Raw genomic sequence first — 17,003 nt, 5'->3', positions numbered from 1 at the left:
GCATTCATAGCTACTTTTGCACCAAAGCTCAGCTGCATAATTCTCTCTCTCTCCCATCCAAGGCAAGCTGGCAGAATCTTGAGTCTCAGGACATCTGGGCGTCCTCAGAATAGGATGGTGGTGTTCTACCAGCTGCAGACTGTGACAAAGACCTGACCTTGGGAAACGATTCCCTTAGGCCTGCTCCTGACAGGCTGCTTCCCTCAAGTGGGTGACGTCAAGAGTGGAGGCCTCTCATTGGCTTATCTCCTCCCAATAGCCCAACACCATCTGAGGACTGGGGTCTATTTTTTGAACGACTTAACTGTTTCTGGTTTTCTTTTCTTTTCTTTTTTTTTTTTTTAAGAGAGAGAGAGAGAGAAAATTTTTTTTTAATATTTATTTTTTAGTTATCAGCGGACATAACATCTTTGTATGTGGTGCTGAGTATCGAACCCGGGTCGCACGCATGGTTTTCTTAATAAAGCAATTTTAATGAATTATTCAAACAACTGTCACACTAAACAAGCATAATGCATGGAATGATATTATTAAAAAAAATTAAGTTTGCTCTTTCATTAACCTTTCAAATTTGGTGGGGCTGGGCCTGGTGGCGCATGGCTTTAATTCCAACTACTTGGAAGGCAAGGCAGGAGAATCACAAGTTTGAGGCCAGCCTGAAGAAGTTAGTGAGACCCTGTCTCAAAGAGGAAGAAGAAAACATGTTGTGGGCTGGCACATTTATACCTGGATAAAAATTGAAGCAGACTCCAAGACATTTTAAAAACTACATTTTTATTATTGACACATAGTAATTATACTTATTTAAGGGGGACATTGTGACATTTTAATACATGTATACAACATGTAATGATCAAATCAGGGAAATCAGCATATCTGTCACCTCAGACATTTGTCATTTCTTTGTGTTGGGAACATTGAAACACCGAAGGCAGGTGTGGTATCATACAAGAGACCAAGGCAGGAGGATCACAAATTCAAGGTCAGTCTCAGCAACTTACTGGAAACCTGTCTCAAAAAAGAAAAAAAAAAGGGCTAAGACAGAGCTCAGTGGTAACCCTTGGATTCAATCCCCAGTACCCAGATACATATGCAAATCACTCTCTACTACTCTACTATTTTGAGATATTCAATGAATTCCCATCAAACATGGTCATTCAACAGTGCTATTGTATATTAGGTTATTCCTCCTATCCAACTATACCGCTGAACCCCACAAATTTCTAGCTCTTTCTTAGTTGCTTTAAGTCTGAATAGTCTCAACTCAGTGATTAAGATGTTTACATATGATCAATAAAACTCCAAATGACATAAAATTGAGGCTTCTCCCCCTCTCCTTTGGCTCAGGCTGGACACCTAGAAGAGGTTACCCTTCTGTCTCTGCTCTCCCACATTTGTGAACTGTGATTTCTTATCCTTGAAGCGCTGGAAAAGGAAGAAGTAGGTAAATTTCCTCTTGCTGGGTCTGTTATGGGGATTTGGCGTCGATGTTCCCTGGACTTGGCAGGTGTTTATTGTTGACATCTTGTTGGTGCTTTGTGCACACATAACCACACATACCCCCTATTTCTGGGACCTCTTAGCTCAGGAGATTTTCCTCCAGCAAAACTCTTTCTCCTTCCTTCTCCCTAGGAATCTAGTCACACCTCCAGCTTCTCTTGGTGAAAAACCAGCCTCTACCTCAGAGCAAAGCCTGTCCAAGGAAGGGGGTGTGACCCTTGTCCTTGGAAAGACTCACCGAGCACTCCTAGGCACATCCCCACCCTGCTGAGTTGTTTATCTACAAATAATAGGAGAGATCTGCAGAGCCAGGTGTCCCTGACTCAGTCAGGTTAGGTGAGGACCCATAGCAACCCCCTAGCAACCCCCAATCAGCATGAGACAGGGAAAATACCTGGAATGCCAGATGACCCTCCCAGTAGTTTATGGTGGAAACCATGGTTGATAACACGTTGGGAAACCATGTAGTTCAGCAAGTACTCCCCTTGTGGCTTAAACCAATCAGTTCAAATGAATCCCCCTCTTGTACTAACCAATCACCCCACCCAACTTGTTCCCTCCAGTGAATGTGAGAATCATATTTTAGAGTTGTTTTATGATTTTCCGGCAGTATGTGATGATTTGCTAAAAGAGCTATGATGTATGTGAAGTCCCTGCCTTCCCCAAAGAGTGTATAAAACTGCTGCAAACCCTGGGCTCGGGGCCTCTCAGCATCACCAGTTGCTGGGTTTGCGCGGAGGACCGAGCTTGCTCTTCTTTGCTGCTTACATCGATCTTGGTCTCTGGTGGTCTTTTGGGGATCCCGAATGCAAGCATAACATTGGCTGAAATTTCTTTGACCTTCCAGGCTACCCTCTTGGATGAAAATCTCTGGTCATCCCAGGTCAACCTTACCTGTCATCCACAGCTTCCACATTTACCCCCAACAACTCTGTGAGGACAGTTCCCCTGTGTAATCTTCTATTCTGCTGTACCTCTTACCATTTCTGTTTCTCAGGCTTGACACTTCAGATTGAGCTAGGGATGGGGTGGGACTCACAGCACAACTCTCTCCAAAGAAATTCTCATCCAAAATGTTCGCTTGACTTTTTTTTTTGTACCATATATATTCTTGGCCGCTTTGAAAATCCTGGTCTAGCACTTCTAGTTGGGATTCAGCTAAATATCTAGTTGGGATTCAGCTAAAATATCTATTTTAACATCTTATTACATTTGATTTATGATACAACTTGAATTAAAGCACTCCTATTATCCGAATCTTGAGTATTCACAGGAACATTTATTTCTATTTTTCAAACATAAGAATTATCTACCATTTGAGTTTATTTCTCAGACCAGGCCTTCACCAATCCAAGTGTGAGTTCTAGGAGAGGGAGGTCTAATTAGAAAGAGACTTGTTTCAACCAAACTCTATAAGGCCTCGGGCATCCCTGAATGGTACTCTAGCCCCATTAGGGCTTCCTTTCTGTTTCCTGGCATGCCCAGGGGCTGCTGTGAGATGGTGGAGCGGTGGCAAGGAAGAACTTCTTCAAGAGCAGATTGAAACATTGCTGGGGACTTCTTGCAGGAAGAGGCAAGAGTCAAAGGAATTCAGAAATTTGGGCCATATGTGACATTAAATATGTCACTTAAACCCTTTTGAGCCTTGGTTTCCACATCTGTAGAATTAGAATAATAATCTCTATGTTCCTTAAAGATAAGTTTGTTTGTTTGTTTTTTAACCTGTGATTGACTTCAGGGGCACTCACTCAACCACTGAGTCACATCCCCAGTCCTTTTTTGTATTTTATTTAGAGACAGGGTCTCTCTGGGTTGCTAAGTACCTCACTAAGTTGCTGAGGCTGGTTTGAACTCATGATCCTCCTGCCAGAGCTGCATAAAGAATGCAGCCTCCTGAGCTGCATAAAGAATGCAGGCGTGCATAAAGATGAGATCTTGTGAAATGCTTCCTACATTGAGAAGTGGATCAAAGTGTCAGTCTATCTTATACTTAGATTCTATTTGGTCTCCCTTCTCAGACTGTGGTCACCTTGCAGTGAGGAACTCATCCTGGTTTTCTTCTATTCCAGGTCAGCACAATGCATTGAGTAGAATTGCAACGCTGTTGGCACGCGTCTGTTTGGCATATCTGTGGGCATTGATTTGCTCTGCAGAGCTGCATGTTTAGCTCACGTGTGCACTCCATCCAATGACTCTGGTAAAACTGAGTGAATACTCCAATACTCCCAGCCTCATCTTATTTCTGAAAAGTCAAGCCCCAAATCCTTTAATAATAATTTGTCATTACTTAGCTTCATTATACAAGAAATCTTTGAAACATTGAACTTAATTTCCTTTGCCTCGACTTTCACTGTGACTCAAATTTCCTTGCTTTCCCCCATAGTCTTTCAACCATGTCACTTGCCTCTGGGGTTTCAGTTTTCCCTGTGAACGGTACTCAGTTGCTGAGACAGGGGTGTGGAGAAAGCGTAGGCCAGGAAACCCCAGCAACCTCTAGCTAATGCACGGGAGCCTTTAGCTTGGTGATTACTACAATTGTTGCTTAGTGGAACAGTGAGCCATTAACTGGGTTCTTACCCCCCTATTAGTATTACCCTATAATTTAATGATAATTAGAGTCCCAGAAACACAGACATAGGAAACAAGTGGGCAAAAGAGGCAGATGGCAGAGAGCAGCAGCAGCCAGGGGTTTTAATTAAAGGCACAGCTTCCAGAAGGTGCAGGGCTAAGAAAGACAGTGGGAAGGGTCTGAGCTTGGAGCAAAGCAATCAGGCAAATGATTAAGGGGATTTTGCATTGTATTTTTGGCTTGGAGGTTGGGGGCTGCTGGAGCTGGTCTGAACTGGTTTGACAGCAATGGGGATTGAAAGATCGTGAGAGGTGACTCCCTCTACCCCTCCCCCTTCTTCTCCCTTGAACTGTGGAGAAGAAGGTCTCACAGAAGTGTCTCCAAGGAGGTGCTTCTTGGTCTCACCTGGCTTCCACACCTGGGGCCCAGAGTAGACTGTTGAGTGTTTGTTGGAGCCAACATCTTTTCTGTGGTGCCACTTCAACCACTCTGAGGAACTCACCAAAGGCTCAGGCCTGGAGATGACCATTCCCCATTGGCTATGCATGTTACTAGGGAGTGTAGACCAAAGCAGTGTATGAAGCTAGGACTGTACTATGGCCTGGATGTGGTTTGTTCCCCAGAGGTTCATATGTTGGAAGACTGGTCCCAGTGTAGTGATGTTAAAAGGTGGTGGGACCTTTATCGGATATCAGTGAGAGATCATTAAGTCATTTAGGGTGTTCCCTCAGAAGAAATGAAGTAATTTTGTGGAACTTCAGTCTCTCTCTGGCTTCCTGTTCTGCTCCATGACCTCTCCCTCTTACAAGTGCTCCTACCATCATGCTGTCTTCCATGAAGCTAACATTCATTAGACCTTCACCATAGCCAAGCTGATGCTGGCACCATACCTATAAACCTCCAGACTATGAGCTAAAAAAAAATCTCTTCTCTTTATACAGTGCACAGCCTCCAGTAGTTTGTTATAGCAACAAAAGCTGACAAATACAGGCTGGAAGGAGAAGTTGTGAGATAAGAATATTGGAGAAGAGTGTCCATGGACCCTTTCACAAAACTATTTTCCTATTTGAGCTCCAAAAACGTGAATCTAAATGTAGAAGTGAGGAGCCCCAGCATTTGAGGTCCCAAATGACAAGGAGATTATTATGTCACTCTCCTACATTGAACCAATCCATGAAGAAAAGAGCCAATTGTGTAATTTTATCCCAGTGCAGTCTTTCTTCATTCTTTTTTTTTATTTTGTGGGGGGTACGGGGATTGAACTGGGGCATTTGACCACTGAACCACATCCCAAGCCCTGTTTTGTATTTTATTTAGAGACAGGCTCTCACTAAGTTACTTAGGGCCTCACTAAGTTGCTGAGGCTGGCTTTCAACTCGAGATCCTCTTGCCTCAGCCTACTGAGCCCTTGGGATTACAGGTGTGAGCCACTGTGCCCAGCCTCTCTTCGTTCTTTAATAACAACAGCTACGTTTGGCCATAGTCAGGTTGTTAATGGCAGCATTGGCTGAGGGGACTGTGGGGATATGGTAGAGAGTGGGGGGGGGATCAGGACTAAGGATCAAGACGCTGGGAACTTAAGAAGCTGTAAGCAAAATTAGGAAACACTTCTGAAGTTTCTCATTTTCTTTTATCCTTTACTTCTCCTCTTACCAATCAGAATCCAATCCTCCTACAGATTCATTAAACTATTTAATAACTGAACATCCTCAAAGGTATTTGGAGGAGATTCAAATACTCCAGAATGTTCTGGAAATACAAGCTTCCTTCCCATTTATCAGAGGGCAAGACCTGGGTCTTGAGAGAAGAACTTTTCCCTCCTTCTGACTCTCTTGGCATTAAATTCTCCATTTCTCATGGTAACCATGTGATCCCAAGTTGGGGACTTTCCAGGACAGTTCCAGTTTTAAATATTTTATCCTATTGTCCTTATAAGTACATATGAGGCCACATGCCCTGATTCTTTTATGGAAAAAAACCATAGGCATAAGCCTAGCTCAAAGCATTTCCTGTCTGGCTGAGTCTACATAAATCTTGAGCTTCCTTGGTGTCTAGGTATCGTGGCATTTGTGAGATTTGTTGGAACCCAAGCTAAGGAAAAGTCACCCTGCAGGTTGGTGTAGCAGCAAAGGATGGGTGACCTCCTGTTTTTCTGGGAATAGTTTGATTCTGAAGATCCCAAAAACTCATAGAAAAACTCACCATCCCTGGGCCTGGTGGAAAAATGCCTGTAGTCCCAGCATCTTGGAAGGCTAAGGCAGGAAGATCATGAGTTAAAAGCCAGTCTCAGCAGTTTAGCAAGACCCTCAGCAACTTAGCCAAACCCTGTCTCAAAATAAAAAAGGCCAAAGATGTGGCTCCATGGCAAAGTGCTACTTGGTTTAATCTCCAGTACCAAAATAAACAAACAAACAAAATCTCACCCTTATCACGAATAGAGACTCAGATTATTTCCACCATTAAATCTCTGTGGCTTTTAAGAAAAGCTTCCAGCTTTTCGGAATTCTCTTTCCCATTAACTACTTAAGAATCCCTTTAACAAAGAACAGAGACTTCTGATCCATAATGAGAGATGAGGGCCTTTTCCTCCTGGGACACTTTTTTTCCACACTGGATATCTTAACCCTGGTTGGGCCATTAATTCAGTTTAATGGATCCTGATCTTTGGCAAATTATCAAAACTATTCTATATAAAATATAACATAAGTAGAATAAAACATGTATATAAATAATACATATTGCATATTGACTATTATGTTCTGTAGTTTACATATATATATATATATATATATATATATATTATATGATATAAATAGAAGACTATATGATAGAAAAGGAAAGGGAAGAGGACAGAACAGATCAGAATGCATCCCACTTGGGTGTCAGGGCACACGCCTGTAATCCCAGCAACTGAGAGGCTGAGGCAGGAGGACTGCAATTTCGAAGCCAGCCTCAGCTAATTAGCCAGGCCCTTTTCAAAATAAAAAGTAAATTAATTAATTAAAAGGACTGGGATGTAGCTCAGTGGCTTTGTAACAATGGTCCACTTTTTGTTTTAAATATAACTCTTGCTGCTCTGCCGCTGCCACTTATTTTTAAATTACTGTCTCGAAAATTAACAAGTGATTACAACTCAACAGAAAGCCCATGGAACGCAGCCTTGGAACCACCTCTTTAGAAGCCCCTTGCTCCCCTAGATGGGCATAATCCCAGTCTCTGGGACAGGAGACCCTTATGCTTCTCCTTTGCTAGTAAAGAAATAAACCTTCTTTTTCCTTTTCTCAAAACTGTGTCCTCTTAAGAGCATGAGAAGAAGATTAACATTAAACAGGGACGAGAGGTGGGAAGGAAAGGGAGAGAGAAGGGAAATTGCATGGAAATGGAAGGAGACCCTCATTGTTATACAAAATTATATATAAGAGGAAGTGAGGGGAAAGGAAAAAAAAACAAGGGGGAGAAATGAATTACAGTAGATGGGGTAGAGAGAGAAGATGGGAGCGGAGGGGAGGGGAGTGGGGATAGTAGAGAATAGGAAAGGCAGCAGAATACAAAAGACACTAGTATGGCAATATGTAAAACAGTGGATGTGTAACCGATGTGATTCTGCAATCTGTATACGGGGTAAAAATGGGAGTTCATAACCCTCTTGAATCAAATGTATGAAATATGATATGTCAAGAATTATGTAATGTTTTGAACAACCAATAATAAAAATAAATAAAAATGAAAAAATGAAAAAACAAAAAAACTGTCCTCTTTATTGGAGTGGCATCAGGGACAAGGACCGAGCTTCCAGTAACAGTAAAGCTCTCCTGGGTTCGATCCCCAGTACAAAAAAAAAAAAAAAAGCAAGCAAGCATCCCACTTAGGAATCAACCTAACAAAAGAGGTGAAAGACCTCTATAACAAAAACTACAGAACACTAAAGAAAGAAATTAATGGGGCTGGGGCTCAGTGGTAGAGCGTCTACCTCTCATGTGTGAGGCCCTGGATTTGATCCTCAGAACCATGTAAAAATAAATAAATAAAGATATTGTTTATATCTACAACCAAAAAAAAATATTTAAAAACAAAGAAAGAAATTAAGAAGACCTTAGAAGATTGAAAGATCTCCCTGGTTCCTAGATAGGCAGAATTAATATTGTCAAAATGACCATACTACCAAAAGCATTATACAGATTGATCTTTCTATCTATCTATCTATCTATCTATCTATCTCTTACTATGCACAAAACTCACAGTGGATCAAGGACCTAGGAATTAAACCAGAGACCCTGTGTCTAATAGAAGAAAAAATAGGCCCAAATCTCCATCATATCAGATTAGGCCCCTACTTCCTTAATAAGACTCCTATAGAACAAGAATTAAAATCAAGAATTAATAAATGGGATGGATTCAAACTAAAAAGCATCTTCTCGACAAAAGAAACAATCTGGGGTGGGGGGCGCTGGGATTGTGGCTCAGCGGTAGAGCGCTCGCCTAGCACGGGCGGGACCCAGGTTCTATCCTCAGTACCACATGGAAATTAAGGCATTGTGTTGTGTCCATCTACACCTAAAAAATAAATATTAAAAAAAAATATGTGAGGTGAATAGAGAGCCTACAGCTTGGGAGCAAATTTTAACCACTCACACATCAGATAGAGCACTAATCCCTAGGATATATAAAGAACTCAAAAAGCTAAATTTCAAAAAAAACAATAACCCAGTCAATAAATGGGCAGAGACTTCTGTTCAGAGACTTCTCAGAAAGTGATATACAATCAGTCAACAAATATATAAAAAAATGTTCAACATCTCTAGCAATTGGAGAAATGCAAATCAAACCAGTAGTTTTGATTTCTTCTCACTCCAGTCAGAATGGCAGCTATTAAACATACAAACAACAACTGGGCTGGGGTTGTGGCTCCAGAGGTAGAGCACTCGCTTAGCATGAGTGAGGCACTGGGTTTGATCCTCAGCACCACATAAAGTAAAACAAATACATTATGTCCACCTATAACTAAAAAACATTTTTTTTTAAAAAAAGAATACAAGCAATAAGTGTTAGCAAGGATGTGGGGGAAAAGGCACACTCATGCATTGCTGGTAGGACTGCAAAATGGTGCAGCTGATATGGAAAGCAATATGGAGATTCCTTGGAAAACTGGGAAAGGAACCACCTTTTGACCCAACTATCCCACTCTTTGGTCTATACCCAAAGGATCTAAAAAACAGCATACTACAGGGACACAGCCACATCAATGGTTATGGCAGCACAATTCACAATAGCTAAACTGTGGAACCAACCTAGATGCCCTTCAGTAGATGAATGGATAAAGAAAATGTGGTATATATACAAAATGGAATATTACTCAGCAATAAAAGAGAATAAAATTATGGCATTTGCAGGTAAATGGATGGAGTTGGAGTAGATAATGCTAAGTGAAGTTAGCCAATCCCCAAAAACCAAATGCTGAATGTTTTCTCTGAAATAAGGAGGCTGATTCATAGTGGGGTTGGGAGGGGGAGCATGAGAGGATTAGACAAACTGTAGATAGGGCAAAGGGGAAGGAGGGGGAGGGAGGGAGCAAGGGGGTAAAAAAAGATGGTGGAACAAGATGGTACTACCCTAAGTCCATGTATGAAAAAGACAAAAATGGTATGAACATACTTTGTACACATGCAGAGAGATGAAAAAAATTTGCTCTACTTATATAATATGAATTGTAATTCATTCTGCTGTCATATATGACAAATTAGAATAAAAATTTAAAATAAAATAAAATAAAATTACACTGGGAAAATAAAAGCAACCATCCCACTTGGTTTGGGTAAGTATTATCTCATGAAACTTACCTTGCTGTTTTATCTACTGATAACGTGTGTTTCTCAGCCACTATGTAAAATATATTTTGTTCTGAGTCACAGTTTAAAAAGTTTGAGACCATTCTCCTAGGAGAGATCACATATGTTCACACTAAGATTGAACCGGTTCAGACAGACCCCTCCGCATGAGTCAGTTTCAACAGGGAAGGGAAAAAGAGCCCCTGTGGGGGAGGAGCCTGACCCAGGGGGTGAGATGGTGCAGAAATGAGAGGGAAAGGGCCAGAGCCAAGCCACTTCCCACCACGATAGCAACCCCGGGGCCCAGAGCACAGCAACTCGGCCAAGTATCATGAATTATTTATCCCTTTCAAGTATCACCACATCCATAAGGAAGATCGGTAATCTTACTTCTATCCCCATATTATAGATAAGGAAACTGAGGCCCACTTGCCTGAAGTCATATCGCTTGTAAGTTGCAGACAAAAACTTCATCGGGATACCAGGGGTGCTCATTTTCTCAGCCCATGCTCTCCTGCTGTCACAGAAAACAATTCCTCTTTAGCCTGTGAAAGGGGTATGGGGCTAGTCCAGCATCAGTGATCAAGGGGTACCAGTCATAGGATCCTGCTGCAGATACAGGACACGCAGGGCCAGGAAGGGAAACGGGTTTTGCAGTGCAAGGCTGGGGGGCTGGTGGCTGCGAAGGTGGCAGCCCTTCCCCAGCCCTGCTCCTGCTCGCTGCCTGCTCTGCCATCGCAGAATACGCTGCTAATTATAACCAAACACAATGAGCAATCACAGCCTGCTGGCAGTGGAGCTCTCGTTAGAGGTCTGGCAGGCTTTTCATTAGAACTTTCCGGCAGCCTGAAGGCTGCATCAGCAGAGGCTGTGGGCTTCAGCTTTCTCCTTCTGGTCCTGCACCCTTTCCACCATGCCTGGTCTACCGAATTCTATCTGGAGAGAACTTCTTAGCTCCCACTGCGTACAGCACAGGCTCTGTGGCTCTGTGTTCCCTGCCGCAGGGGGATGGGAGCCAGGACTTTGTTCTTGCCTTTAGTGAATTCATCATCTTCCCAGCAGTCTCTTGATTAGAATTAAAAAAAAAAAGCCAGGCCCGGTTGAGCATGGTGGTCAGGAGAGAGCTTTTAACAGCTCCGTCTGTGGAGTCAGGTCCTCAGCTGCTTCTCTGAGGCCCTTTCTTGGTCATTGTGAAAAATGTATTTTCAGACGTTCAATACTGCAGAGAACAAAAAGCTCTTGTTCTAAGTGATGAGTAGTACTCCTCTCTATGGGATGTCTCAGGGAGAGGAACTCTTTCAAAATCTTGGGGACCATATACCTGGGACAATAAAAGAGAGGCATGAGTCATTATCGGCCTAGGGTACGAGAGAAGGCATTTTGAAAATGCCTATTTCGAAGATTTAGGGCTCAGAAGAGCATGAGGGGCAAGAGCCTCAGAAGTGGCACATCTGCGTCAGACTCTGGGGAAATGGACACAGTATCCATTCCTAGGATGGACCGTGCACAGGCTGATCCTTGCCAGACTTCCAAGTACCTCTGGGTTTTTCTTTTGGCCCCTTTGTCCCTTTCTCACCTTTCTTGGCATCTGAATTCTTTCAGGGGTCCCCAGAGGACCACTCCTCTTGCTTGCTCCCTATTAGAGCTTTCTTATCTGTTGTCAAGCAATCACATTAAGGCTTCAATTGAAAAACTCATCACTACATTAAAAAAAAAGAAGAAAAGAAAAACAAAATTATTTGCTAAGATAACCTTCCTTTGGAAGGGCCATCATGGATGTTGGGGATGCCTGGGTTCTGTTCGCTGGGGACTCCCAGATGCCTCTGTAGCAGAGTGCATCCTCCAAATAATGGGACATGATACATATTTACAGGATGAATGAATGAAGGGCTGGGAGTAACATGAGAGGATGTAACAGTGGTACGCTTTATGCTTTGAATATAACCCCTTGCTACTCTGCCACTGCAACTTATTTTTAAAAAGGACATGTTTCTTTCTCTTCCTCTTTCCCTGCTCTTCCTTAATCTCTCCCCCTTCCAAATCTCAGGGGAAACAGGATTACCTTTCTTCCCTGTTTTAGGCGGATTTATTTGCCCTGAGTACATACCCATAAGAATGAAGCAGAAGTAAATCCAGACTTTGGCGATGGCACCAGAAGATCTCAGAAATAACTATCTCGCAAATTAACAAGCAAATTACAACTGCAACAGAGAACACATGGAATGTAGCCTTTGAACCACTTCTTTAGAAGACCCCTGTTCCCGCTGATGGGCAGAATCACAGCCTCTGGGACAGGAGTCTCCTGTGTTTCTCCTTTGCTAGCAAAGCAGTAAACCTTCTTTGTCCTTTTTCTCAAAACAGTGTCCTTGTTATTGGATTGGCCACAAAGACATTTGGTCCCTGTTTGCCCTGGACTGAGCAATCTCTAGGAGGTGAGACTTTCAGTCATATCTTTTTTGTTTTTGCAGTTCTGTGGATTAAACCGAGGGCTTCCCACTTTCTAGGCAAGCACTCTGCCCCTGAGCTACATCCCAGCCCAGGACTTTGAGTTTTAGAACCAGACAAGGCAGTGCCTTTGTGGGAGGTTGTGATTAGTAAACCCATGCAGGCTGAGTAGGTGGGGAAGAGGAGTGGTGGGATTGTGTTCACTAGAAAGGGGAGGGGGGGGGCGCGCACCAGAGGAGAGAACAAAGGCCTTTCCTTAAGAGGAAATTCTTTGTTTTTGTATTTTGCAGTGCTGGGATTGAACATGCTGGGCAAACCCTGTACCACTGAGCTACATGCCCAGCTAAGAGGTAGTTTTGTTTTTTTTTAAGAGGAAAAAAAAAAAAGTTTTATTGCTTTGCCAGCAAAAGAGAAACACAGGGAACTCCTGTCCCAGAGGCTGTGATTCTATCCATCAGCTGGAACTGGGGGTTTCTTAATAGATGATTCAAAGGCTACATTCCAGAGTTCTCTGTCATGATATTGTAATTCACTTGTTAATTTGGGAGATAGTCATTTCTAAAAACCTTCTGGTGCCATCCCCAAAGTCTCAATTACTTCATTCCAGTTGTGTTTGTGTGCTCAAGGACAGATAAGTCTTTCTTCCCCCTAGGATGGGGAAGAAAGATAATTGTTTTTCCCGAAGATCTGGGAGGGTTGAGATTAGGGATGGGGGAGTAGAGAGGAAGAGAAAGAACATGTCCATTGCATAAATAAGTCTCAGCAGCAGAGCTGCAAGGGTTATATTCAAAGCATGAAGTGGACCACTGTTAAATCTCCTACTGTCAATTTCTACATTCCATTTCTATAGAAAAATGGCTACAGCATCTCCAAGTTGCTTCCTGCTGATAGAGGGTAAAGTTGGGGTGGGTGACTCTAAGGTCCTTGCTTAGCATCTGGATGACCATCTTAGGTGACAGCTGCCATTTTAAGGGAAAAGTTTCGCTTTCCACCCAAGGGCATTTCTGAGAAAGGCTCACCATACCCTCATACCAACCCAACCCCTAACTGATGCATTAGGACCTGCCCAGTTCTGATTCCTGAGCCTGCCCCAAAAAAGTCCCGGAACCCAAGCCTGTTTTGCCTCTCTCTGCTGTAGAGAGATGGCCTTTATTTGCTGGCTCTGACAAACTCTCATGTGTTATCTCTGCCTGGTCTCCCTCTTTCATTTCTCACATACCCATCTCTAGTTCCTCGCTTTCCCTTGAGTGACCCTAAGTCCTTGTTCTCTATCAGGTATGGCATGGATTGTTAAGGGTATTTGGCATCAGGGCAGTCCAGAGGTCCATGGTGGCAATTGGTGGGTGACTGGACAAGACATTCATAGGACAGGGATCATGCTAGGACAACAATGAAAAAGACAGCAAAACATTACATTTTTGTAAACTATTAGCACAAAAAATAGTATTTCAGCCACTCTCAAAAACTCATGACAAACTTGTGACTCTAGAGCCTTTGTGATAGTATTAGGCACTCCCACCCAAGAACCTTTCCTTTGTAGCCCCCAGCTTTACTTACTTTTGGTGGAGCTGACTAAAGTATACATCTTAAGTTATATTAAGAAAAACATTGTCTTTTCCTTTTAAATGTCCATGTAGGACCGTGCCTTGGTTATACTCTCCTGCCAGGTGTTTAAGACCAAGGTCAAAACTGATCTTGTTCTTATCTACTCTTAGAGTCAGCTGAGATTGCTCAGAGATCACTCTTGGGAAGATGTCAGAGGACTCTTGGCTCCATTAGCCTTCTTTTACCACTCATGCCATTAGCCAGGATAGATCAGAGTTTGATGACCATACCTGGTTTCCTCTCCAATGACTCTCCTGCTAAGAGATAATTCTTTTTTTTTTTTTTTTATTGTTGGTTGTTCAAAACATTACATAGTTCTTGATATATCATCTTTCACACTTTGCTTCAAGTGGGTTATGAACTCCCATTTTTAGCCCATATACAGATTGCAGAATCACATCAATTACACATCCATTGATTTACATATTGCCATACTAGTGACTGTCGTGTTCTGCTACCTTTCCTATCCTCTACTATCCCCCCTCCCCTCCCCTCCCCTCCCCTCTTCTCTCTCTACCCCCTCTACTGACCTTCATTTCTCCCCCTTGTATTATTTTTCCCTTTCCCCTCTTTTCCTCTTGAATGTTCTTTTGTATAACCCTGAGGGTCTCCTTCCATTTCCATGCAATTTCCCTTTTCTCTCCCTTTCCCTCCCACCTCTCATCTCTGTTTAATGTTAATCTTCTTCTCATGCTCTTCGTCCCTACTCTGTTCTTAGTTACTCTCCTTATATCAAAGAAGACATTTGGCATTTGATTTTTAGGGATTGGCTAGCTTCACTTAGCATAATCTGCTCTAGTGCCATCCATTTCCCTGCAAATTCTATGATTTTGTCATTTTTTAATGCAGAGTAATACTCCATTGTGTATAAATGCCACATTTTTTTAATCCATTCGTCTATTGAAGGGCATCTGGGTTGGTTCCACAGTCAGAGATAATTCTTAAAAGGAGAAATAGATATGGCCAATAAAGACATAGGGGAAAAGTCCAAACCACTTGGTAATCTTAAAATACAAACTAAAGAAATTTTCATCTATTTGTCACAAATTTAAAAACATATGGTCAGATGTCATGGAGCACGCCAGTAATCCCAGTGGCTTCAGAGGCTTGAGGCAGGAGGATTGTGAGTTCAAAGCTAGCCTTAGCAACGTAGCAAGGCCCTAAGCAACTAAGCAAAATCCTGTCTCAAAATAAAAAAAATGATAATAAAAAGGGTTAAGGATGTGGGGCTCAGTGGTTGATTTGCCCCTGGGTTTAATCCCTGGATCCCAACAAACAAAAATTCACACATGAACACCTTGGAAAACCAAGCACTTTTTATTTACCACTGACAGAAATCTAAAATGTTTCAATCTTTCTGGAAGGAGTTTGGTTCCAGATTTAAAAAAACAAGAATAACAAGTGCACCCTCTAAGATATCCATGCTCTATGACCAAGTAGTTCCATTTCTTGGAATTTGGCCATGTGATCAGTTTGGGGTACTGTACAAGGATGCTTCTTTGTTCAAGACAAAATTGACAATAAAGTCAAACTGGTGGCAGCCTAAAATTTCTTCTTTGGAGGCTAAATGAAAAAAAAAAATTCTCTCTTTGCTTTTAGCAAAGCAATTCTCCCTTTGTTCTGCCCTCAACTTCCAATTCATTCCCTACAGTTCATTTTTTAGGCTCCAATAGTTCTTTCCCAAAGACGAATTTTGCCATTGCCACTTAAAATATTTTTTTCAGTCACTTTTTTTGATTTGTTTTTTATTGGTACTGGTATTTTTTCAGTCACTTTTTTTTATTTGTTTTTTACTGGTACTGGAGATTGAATCCAGGGTGCTCTAGCGCTGAGTTACAGCCCCAGCCCCTTTTATTTTATTTTAAGATAGAATCTTACTAGATTTTCCAGGGTGGCCTTGAACTTGTGATCTTCCTGCCTTGGCCTCCTCAGTAGCTGGGATTATAGTTTGCTCCACCACATTTTCCAGTCACTCTTAGCTTGTAAAACTCACATAGGCTATTGTGACTGCTGGCATAGTTTGGTCAGAGCATTTGGGTTGTAAGGAACAAAAACCAGGGGCTGGGGTTTTAGCTCACACATGTAAGGCACTGGAGATCCTCAGCACCACATAAAAATAAATAAATAAATAAAGGCATTGTGTCCATCTATAACTAAAAACAAACAAACAAAAAACCAACCAACCAAATAAACAAACAAAAAACCCAGAAACCAACTCAGACTATCTCAAGAGGAAGAAGAGGAAAGAATGATAGCAGATATTGTTGGATGTAGGGGGTAAGAGTTCATCCTAGGAAGCCGGGTGCGGTGGCCCATACCTATAATTCCAGCAGCTCTGGAGGCTGAGGCAGGAGCTTGGCAAAAAGCCAGCCTCAGCAATTTAGCAAGGTTCCAAGCAACTCAGTAAGATCCTGCCTCTAAGGGCTGGGGATGTGGCTTAATGGTTAAGCGCCTCTGGGTTCAATCCCTGGTACAAAAACAAACAAAAAATGTTCAACCTCAGAGAGGATTAACCTAAAATACTTCTGGAGTAGATGCTCCTTCAATAGTCTGGCTAGAGGTTGAGTCATAAAAGCTTTCAAGCAGTGAGGAGATTTGAACCTCTTCTGGGCTAGGAATGTATCCACATGCCAGGAGGGTGGTACATCCAAACTCCTTGGGGACAAAGGTTCTGTACTCTTCCAGGTCTTGCCCTGTGTATCTCTTCATTTGAATGTTTATTTGCATCCTTTATATAAACCAATGGAGGTAGTGTAACAGGGGTTCACTTGATGATTTGACTATATTCCCTATGGCTTTGAAACTTAACGTTTGTTTTTCTTCTTCTCAATATTTTTTTCCCTAAACTTCTCCTCCCTGATTTTCTTTTCCCTGATCTTCTCCTTCCTGAGCTCTCCTCCCTAATCTCATTTTCTCTGAATCACCTCTGTAAAAACCCCCCAATTCCTATGGATAGGCAGAATCATAGCTTTTGGGATAGGAGGCTGTGTTTCTCCTTATTCTAGCAAAGCAATAAATATTTTTCCTTTTTTTCATGTCGTTATTGGATTGGCATTGGG

At 42.2% G+C, this 17,003-nt stretch overlaps 1 long non-coding RNA gene across 1 annotated transcript; it reads right to left on the bottom strand.

Annotated features, from left to right (window-relative positions):
* Positions 1-754: 754 nt before the first annotated feature.
* On the bottom strand, positions 755-10,175 carry LOC125612073. Its single transcript, XR_007342352.1, has 2 exons — positions 9,907-10,175; positions 755-1,008 (listed from the first exon to the last, which is right to left on the bottom strand). It is a non-coding gene; the product is annotated as an uncharacterized LOC125612073 (long non-coding RNA).
* Between the last annotated feature and the right edge of the window lie 6,828 nt (positions 10,176-17,003).

Source organism: Marmota marmota, unplaced genomic scaffold (assembly GCF_001458135.2).
Source record: "Marmota marmota marmota unplaced genomic scaffold, marMar, whole genome shotgun sequence".
Lineage (NCBI taxonomy): Eukaryota > Metazoa > Chordata > Mammalia > Rodentia > Sciuridae > Marmota > Marmota marmota.
Note: the sequence above shows the minus strand (reverse complement) of the source record. Positions and strands in the feature narration are given on the sequence as shown.